This window comes from Mesoplodon densirostris, chromosome 3 (assembly GCF_025265405.1).
Source record: "Mesoplodon densirostris isolate mMesDen1 chromosome 3, mMesDen1 primary haplotype, whole genome shotgun sequence".
Taxonomy (NCBI): Eukaryota; Metazoa; Chordata; class Mammalia; order Artiodactyla; family Ziphiidae; genus Mesoplodon; species Mesoplodon densirostris.
Window position 1 is genome coordinate 168,021,215 of NC_082663.1, and position 9,553 is coordinate 168,030,767.

The window sequence follows — 9,553 nt, forward strand, 5'->3', positions numbered from 1 at the left end:
GAAGCCCAAACAAGAAAGAAATTGTCAGTTCAGTAGTGTCATTTACAGCTAATGCTATGGAAAACTATTTAATTCATTACAGAGGCAGAGAGACCCATTTTCAATTTTTGCCCTATTTCTATCTGGCCAATTAAATATAGTGCTGGCTAAACACAAAAATTAGAAAATGGGAATGCCTGCACTGAGCATTAACTTCTTTAAAGACCTTCTGACTGATGCTTCAGGTTTCAGGCTAGCCATCAATCCCCCCAAGGGCTGCCTTCCTTTGCATCTCAGGCTAAGTTAGACCCTGGCATTCTTTATAACACATCATAGAAATGAAGCTGTGTTTTTTTTTTTTAATTCTGTCACCTCCCACAAAAAACAAACTCCATGGGAACAGGTGATTTAACTTGCTTACCAATGTATCCCAGCACATGGAAAAGTATCAATACCTGGCTTGCTAAAGAGATAGGTTCTTTTTCACTGAAAAAGAATGAATGAAAAAATATATGAATGAATGAATATACATGGAGGCCTGATTTTGAAATCTATCATGAATGTTTTATAATTGCTCCGGCCCTACAAATATTAATACTCTACTAGCACATAGTTGTGGAAGAATGAAAGAACCTTTTACACCATCTACAATTTCCAGCCCTTTAGAAAAGCTGTATCTGAGGGCCATGAGGTTCTATCATCCCACTGTTCCTCTATGTGTGATCCCACATTTAGCTCAGGAAATAGGTACAAAAGGTCTGCAGGGGGCAGACCCCAACATTCTTAATATTTCTTCTCCAAATTTGTTTAGTCAGCCTGGTTTCTTAGCACTCCTTGCTTTATTTTCTTTTAGTCTGTAAGGAAGCTGTCCTTGGTTTCTGGAGTTAGGAGCCCCTGGGAAGTCACACATTACAGGAAAAGACCAATGTAATAGAGTTTGACCCTATTTTTGGATAGTGGACCACCAACTTTTTTTTTTTAATTGAAGTATAGTTGACTTAAAATGTTTTGTTAATTTCTGCTGTACAGCAAAGTGATTCAGTTATATATATATATATATATATATATATATATATATATATATATATTCAGTTATACATATATATTCTTTTTCATATTCTTTTCCATTATGGTTTATTACAAGACATTGAATATAGTTCTCTATGTACAGTAGGACCTTGTTGTTTACCCATTCTGTATATAATAGTTTGCATCTGCTAACCCCAAACAAAAATATGGAATGCTTCATGAATTTGTGTGTCATCCTTGTGCAGGGGCTATGCTAATCTTTTCTGTATTGTTCCAGTTTCCGTATATGTGCTGCCTAAGCGAGCATACCACTGACTTCTTTTAAGCCTCAGTTTCCCCTTTCCTGTTAGCTCCGCATCCAGACAGGCTGATAAGAAAGTTTATACATGTCCCCGCATGGCCCTTTTGAAATATTCCAACCTCACAAATCACAAACCCAAACCTAGCAAATTCCCTAATCTCACCCTCTAACAATGATAAAGGCCCAACTTTATCTGGGACCTGTTTGTGTGCCCCCCCACCCTTCCCAGTGATCCCTTGTACAAGTAATCAACTCTCTTTCAAATTCTCTCAAGTTCTCCACATCCTATGTGTTAACTGGAAGGTGGTCCCACCCAAGTACATTGGTTGATCACAAAGTAGCCAGTCTGATGTAAATTGTTTTCACTGTTAACCTGCTTTGTACCTCAAAATAGTTTGGGTATATTTGATGAGTTTATCTCTAGGTAGCCCTTGTTAAAAGCCAGATTTGACATATGATTGCATATTTGTTGGCTACACTGAGAGAGATTCTAAATGAAAAGGTTTTAAACAATAAAATGTTAATACAACACATGGGCTAAAAGACCCATGGGAATCATCTGGAGCTGGGCCCTGGGTACCTGGGAAGACTGTGCAAAAAGATAAGAGTGTTGTCAGGAAAGGAGTAAAGAGGAGATAGGAGGTATCTTCCTCAGTTTACTGTTTTGCTCTAGCTATCCCTAAGTTAATGATATTTTGGGAATTTACATTAAAGGCTTTGCAAAGGCCTGGATTCTGGGTCACATGCTAACATGCATACTTTCCTTCTTCCTTCCTCCCTTCTTCTCTTTCATCCTTTCTCTTATACATTTTTAATTTCTTAATTTCCAAGTTTCACTTACTGTTCAAGTTTTAGAATGGTAAAGAAAGGACATAATGGTGGCACAATGTGAAGCATTGGCCACGGAGCTATTTACCCTTTTGGCAACAGCAAATTTTTCACTTACTGCCTGCACCCTCATGAGTCTATCATTTCCCAGATGGAAGTTGCTTTGGGGGACCATAAGAAAAAAGATGTCAACTGTGTGGCTTAGTGGCTGAAAATCAGGTAGAATCAAAACAAAACAAAACAAAAACAAAAACAAACAAACTTGTGAAGGATATTTACCAAAACATGTACTTCATCTGTGATCTCTCTTAGACAGTCTAACATCACTGACATTAGACAGGATCTGAGCCCTGCCTATATGCCCTACTAGGCACCAAACCCTGATGAGAGCTTCTAGAAACAAGATGGTTTGGGAGGATAGAGTATGCCTAAACAAATTAACCCCTGCCCACGTAACATGGCAGGTGGAACTGCTATTTGTTTTCTTGTGGGAGCAAAGATGGTGGCGTTCTGACATTGACATTAAGAGCTGACAGACAGGGAAGAATTTCACACGTGACACAAAGATGCCAAAGAAGAAAACAACACGTCACTGTGGATAGAAAATAAGGTGGAACAAAGAAGTTTGAGCAAACGCTGACATAATGTCCAGAAAATCAGATGCACCTAGAGGAGATGCTGGTAGAAATGGTGGGGGTGGAGTAAATACTGAATTAAGTAGTTTAATCCTAAAATAACTGAGTTTACATAGAATGGACTAAGACTATATGTTTGGCCCTCAGGAAAAAGGAAAACTCAAGATAGAGACAAAGTTAAGTTGTAGAAAAAAAGAATCACATTTTTCCCCTGCATATTTGAGTCACTGAGAAATATCATCTCCTATATCTCCAATTAACATATCTATGTTAGAAGCTAGCTTGTTAACTTTGTCTTAGAGAACTCTTTCAACCAAGAATTTACTAAAATAATCACTGACTATTTTACTCAATAACATTCTGAAAGCAAAATGAGCAAGTCACCAAGGACAAATCTTGTCCTCTGGTAGATTCTGCATAAATGATTTCTGTTAGCTTCCTTTCATCAAGATTTTTCCCAATTAATTCATAAATATTACCATTTCATTAATTGCACCAATATTAACATTTCACGTCAGCGGGGATTTTTAGGCAAATTTCTAATTACATTCAAAAAGTAAAACAAGGAAAAGGTTTTCTAATAATGCTGGTATTAGCAGGCACTAGAATTAGTTTTGTCTTGAGTACACATACATTCTAGTATGAAAATCTGTTGCTCTGAGTTTTAATGCTCAATTTTATGGGTATATTATGAATAACACATATTGAGTGCCATTAATTGGATAATGAATTTCAATGCTTAGGATGAATTTAAGAAGCAATCCATGCATCTTATGAATCTCTCTTTTTAAAAAATCAACAGAAAATCAATTCCCAGGAAGTAAAATATTTTCTACATGCTTATTTAAGTAGTAATCTATAATTCAAGTGAATTATAAGCATAATTCAAGTATATTTTTGTTTCAATTATTTTTTCCAAAAGAAGCTTTTTCCTATGGTATAACAAAGCAGGGAGGTTGTATGAGAAAACTCATCTTATTTTTAATTTTAATAAGAATTCAAATAGACACTTCTACTATTTTGAAATTTTCTGGATATTATAATATTGAACTTTATGTAATTTACCATAATTTAATTGGTTTTGTATATAAACTGTTTTCACACTAGCAACATGCTACAGGAACTAAAATAACAATTCATTTGTTTAATAATCCCTTTATAGAAACTCCTGAGGCCTAATGAGGTGGGAATCTGAGGAGCAGCGACTATGGGGTTTCAATGGCATTTTGTTTGTTTGTTTTATCCCTTGTCAGATTCATTTTAATTTCCCTGGGGAATCCTCAAATAACTTAAGGGAACATTTGATGATGAATAACAAGCATAAAGGTAACTTCTGAATTATGTCTGCATTTGACCTAAACCCTCATTCATTCTTAAGAGTATCAAGTTCTTTTTGTATCACTTTTTTCCTTAATTTTGTGACTATTTTCCTGAAATCTAAAAATCACTCAATAGGAAGTAATTAGAATTCCTTCTCTTAAAATATTTAAAGAACATGAATATCCTTCTGAAATCCCCCTTCCATATTTTTCTACAGCAACACTAGCCTTTCATCTGTCTAATCTTTGAGCATTCTGAGGTCTTTCTCACCTTAAATCCTTTACACATGCTATTCCTTTCCTCTAGCTAATTCCTAGTGTTTAAAATCTCACTGGGAAAACTCCCCTTCCTCAGAGTCTTTCCCTAACTCTTTAATATGAATTAGATAAATCTGTTCCTTTCTTTGATGACATCCTGTTCTTTATCTTCTTGGCATTTATTAAATTTGAATTATGTATATTTTGTGTGTATTTATTCTATCCATACCTACTTCTCAGACTAGATTAAATCCAAGAAGACAAAGACATTGCCTGTTTTGGTTCACTGACATTTATTTGGGTTTGGAAAATAATTGGAACTCAGAGAATGAATGACTGAATGAAAGAAATGCATTTGCCTACAAGAAGACTTGACTTAATAAATTTCATAGAATCCAACATAGCATCGTTATACCATAACACAATAATGGATATTCACAATGATGTTCTGAGCTCTCTAGAATAAAGTTAAATTATATTCAACATATTTTCTTTAAGAAGGCAGGAAATATATATCTAAAATAATGACCATAAAAATTTTAAAAATAATAATGAAAGGGAAGGCTCCAGTTATGGGGAAATGTACATATTGTAATACATACACACACACACACACACACACACACACACACACACACATCCATATAACCAGCTGTATATACATTTCACATTATTAGGGTCATTTTCCCCTTCAAAATCTAAATATTGACTCCTGAAGGAGATGCAGTTAACAGTGAAGAGCTCGAAAAGCTCTTCTTGAACTTTAATTTTAGCAGCAGTTTATTAGGTAGCAGCTCCAGAGAAGACTATAAATTTATAAACAATAAGGGAAACTTCTATCCTGGTCAAGTACTGCAAACCTAATGCTTCTCATTTTTTCCCAATTAATAATTCCAGATTTCTTACGTAGCAAGAGAAAAAGATGCCAAAAGTGGAAAACCCATGCAGTGACTGCCTCCTTTGGATCAGTGTGTTACGAAAAGTTGGTATCTGCCATACTGATTGACTGAGAGCAACAGAAAACCCCCGAGGCCTTCTGGTTCAGTTGGGATTGTAATGATAGACTAGCAAGATAAAAGCCTGCCAGAACATTAGCTTTGACTGTATGACAATGCCCTCCTCAAGAAGATATGATGCCGTGTGCATGAATATAGATTGAAAATGTGGATCCTGACAGCAGCACTGATTTCACTCAGAAAGACTCTATGCTGGGAGGATGCTGTGTCTGCTCAGGGTTAGGATTCCAGCAATATGTGAAAAATTCGTTTTCTCAGCTGGAAATACTCATGTGTCTAGTTGTACAAGTGGTAAATTTGGGGTCCATACTAATGCTGAAGTTTGAGAGAAAGAGAAAGAGAGACGTGTGGATATCTGCCCCTATTTGGAGTGAGCAGGTACTTCTTGGCCTAACACTGGGGCATGGAACAGGATCACACACTACTTAGAAATAAAATTTCCTTCCAGGATTCCTTGAAGTTCTTCTTTCCAAATGCGCCCTGATGCCATGAAGTAATTCATTTTCCTCTATTCTACAGAGCTGACATAGTTGTCATCATTTTTATTATTTCTCTGACTGACTCTCTCCTTCTGACCCAACAGAGCAGAAAATTTACCCTCTCCAGAGGTGCAGAGGGGATATATTTCCTATGTGCAGGCTCAGTGGCCATGGCTCACGGGCCCAGCCGCTCCGAGGCATGTGGGATCTTCCTGGACCGGGGCACGAATCCGTGTCCCCTGCATCGGCAGGTGGACTCTCAACCACTGTGCCACCAGGGAAGCCCATCCTTTTTTTTTTTTTTTTTTTTTGGTTATTTCTTCACATAGGATACCCGGGGAGGGGGTGGGGAAAGAAGAAGACAAATTTCTACACCTCTGTGTTAGAGTAGTTAATAACATTGACTTTGGAATTACTGAGTAGGATTTCTATAGCTATGAGATCGTTTTTAAAATTAAAAAAAATTTTTAACATCTTTATCGGAGTATAATTGCTTTACACTGGTGTGTTAGTTTCTGCTTTATGACAAAGTGAATCAGTTATACATATACATATGTTCATACGGTATTTGTTTTTTCTTTCTGACTTACTTCACTCTGTATGACAGACTCTATGTCCATCCACCTCACTACAAATAATTTCATTTCTTTTTAAGGCTGAGTAATATTCCATTGTATATATGTGCCACACCTTCTTTTTCCATTCATCTGTTGATGGTCACTTAGGTTGCTTCCATGTCCTGGCTATTGTAAAGAGAGCTGCTATGAACATTGTGGTACATGACTCTTTTTGAATTATGGTTTTCTCAGGGTATATGCCCAGTAGTGGGATTGCTGGGTCGTATGGTAGTTCTGTTTTTAGTTTTTTAAGGAACCTCCATACTGTTCTCCATAGTGACTGTATCAATTTACATTCCCACCAACAGTGCAAGAGGGTTCCTTTTTCTCCACACCCTCTCCAGCATTTATTGTTTGTACATATTTTGCTGATGGCCATTCTGACCGGTGTGAGATGATATCTCACTGTAGTTTTGATTTGCATTTCTCTAATGATTAATGATGTTGAGCATTCTTTCATGTGTTTGTTGGCAATCTGTATATTTTCTTGGAGAAATGTCTATTTAGATCTTCTGCCCATTTTTGGATTGGGTTGTTTGTTTTTTTGATATCGAGCTGTATGAGCTGCTTGTCAATTTTGGAGATTAATCCTTTGTCACTTGCTTCATTTGCAAATATTTTCTCCTATTCTGAGGGTTGTCTTTTGATCTTGTTTGTGGTTTCCTTTGCTGTGCAAAAGCTTTTAAGTTTCATTAGGTCCCATTTGTTTATTTTTGTTTTTATTTCCATTTCTCTAGGAGGTGGGTCAAAAAGGATCTTGCTGTGATTTATGTCATAGAGTGTTCTGCCTATGTTTTCCTCTAAGAGTTTGATAGTGTCTGGCCTTACATTTAGGTCTTTAATCCATTTTGAGTTTATTTTTGTGTATGGTGTTAGGGAGTGTTCTAATTTCATACTTTTATATGTACCTCTCCAGTTTTCCCAGCACCACTTACTGATTGTTATGAGATCTTAAGAAAGTCACTATAACTCTCTAAACCTCATAGGGTGTTGTATAAATTTGATGGGATAATGATAGTAAAGTGAGGCACATAGAAACTCTCTATAAATGTTATCTAATGACATTATTATTACCATAAATACAATGGAACCAACAACATATTTCAGTGATGCTTATTGATATTTTATCCTATGTACTTAGCCAAGAAACAAGCTAAAGTATGACAATTAATTTGTCCTTTTTTTTTTGAAGCAAAGGAGCCATGAGTGACATAAAACTTCACCTGAAAAACCTTTCTCAAAGTGGGATGCGTAAATTTGGGTTTTTACCTTAGAGAAATCGTGAGGAAAAGTCCTTTCTGTGACATGACTTTGAAGATGTTCTGACATTTGCGATGAAACAAAATATTTTCACTAAAACTTTAACTGTCATTGTACTCAGTACCTATGGGGTATGTGTAATTCAGTACTAACAATTCAATAGTAATTTTTAGTCTTTATATAATAGAAATCAAATCTTTTGCTTTTCCTCTCATCTGAGTTGAATGGCTTGCTCTCGTGGTGACTGGGAGTAGCTGAATAAAAACGTAACTTTTAGTTTTTGTTGATGAATAGTTTTTGATGGAATAAAAATCTGATGATATTCTGACATCATATACCAGGTATGTACAAAATTCATAGCATTTTATTTTCCTCTCCTGTAGATGAGTTGCTAAGCTGGTTGCACACAGGAAAAGTTGTTTGAGTTTTGAACTCTAAGATTATTTAGGATGGAAGATTATAAATAATTATCTTCCTTTTAGGGAGTTAATGTATGTTATCCCTATTTATTGCTTGACCATATTTTACTATATTATTATTATTTTTTACATTTTTCTTTTCTATTATTACCATAATAATTCAGTCTATGCCTTCCATGCCTTATAGAATTAAAAACTGAGTACTGAAACACCATTTTATTTTTATGCAAGGTCTCTTTACTTAAAAAAAAGTCATTAATATTGTTAGATAAAAATTATTTGATTTCACCTCCATATTGTGTTTTACATACATACTTAGATATCAGCCATCTGGAGACACTTGACTTGCTAAGATGTAAATCTGGACCATATTAGAATGGCATGTACTAAATATGTCAAAATTATCAGCAGAGGAGACAGTTGAAACCATAGATATAAGTTCCAATACTACTTTTTCTTAAGCTTTAATGTGTATTTATAGGAATCACCTGGGGATGTTAAAATGCAGATCTGATGCAGTGGGTCCTGTGTGTGGGTTCTACAAGTCTAAAGAGCTCACAAACACTGATGCTGCTAGCTGATGGATCACACTGTGAGTGGCAAGAATTTAGACCACCCAGGGGAAAAGTTAGACTGAAAAGAGCAGACAACTAGGCAGATGATCCTGCAAATAATTCAAAGAAACACAGTGAAAATGATTAAAATAGATGAATTAGAGAGAATTAAAAAAATGAACAAAGTAGAAGAATAACAACAACTAAGACAAATCCATTTTTAAGCAGTGGCTGGTCAAACGGGGCAAATGATGTGAAAAAAGAAGCCACAGGAGGAAGAAATGAAAAGGTCATACATTTAATAATTAAAAGGTCATTAGTTATTTATATATTGTTCATACTAGAACTTGTCAGATATATTCAATTTGAATATTTTCTCTCAGTCTGTGGCTCACCTATTCATTTTCTTAATGGTGACTCTTGATGAGCACAGGCTTTTAATTTTTATGAAATCTAATATAGCAGTATTTTATTTTATGGATAGTGCTTTCTCTGTCCCTCTAAGAAATTTCTGTCTATGTTGTGAAGATATTTTCCTACATTTTCTTCTAATAGTTTGCAATTTTTATAACTTTTATGCTTCATTCCATACTTCATTTTGAATTAATTTCTGTGTATGGAATGAGGTTTATTCCTACAAATAAATAAATAGTAATAATAACAAACATAATAATAAACAACTCAATAAAAATGGGCAAAGTTCTTGAACAGACACTTCACAAATTAACAGTAAAATCAAGAAGTGCTAGGGCTTCCCTGGTGGCGCAGTGGTTGAGAGTCCGCCTGCCGAGGCATGGGACGAGGGTTCGTGCCCCTGTCCGGGAGGATCCCACATGCCACAGAGTGGCTGGGCCTGTGA

At 35.6% G+C, this 9,553-nt stretch overlaps 1 non-coding gene across 1 annotated transcript; it reads right to left on the reverse strand.

The window, feature by feature from the left end:
- Positions 1 to 1,208: 1,208 nt before the first annotated feature.
- Positions 1,209 to 1,315, reverse strand: LOC132487350 (U6 spliceosomal RNA). The gene has a single exon (XR_009531631.1). It is a non-coding gene; the product is annotated as a U6 spliceosomal RNA (small nuclear RNA).
- Positions 1,316 to 9,553: the final 8,238 nt, after the last annotated feature.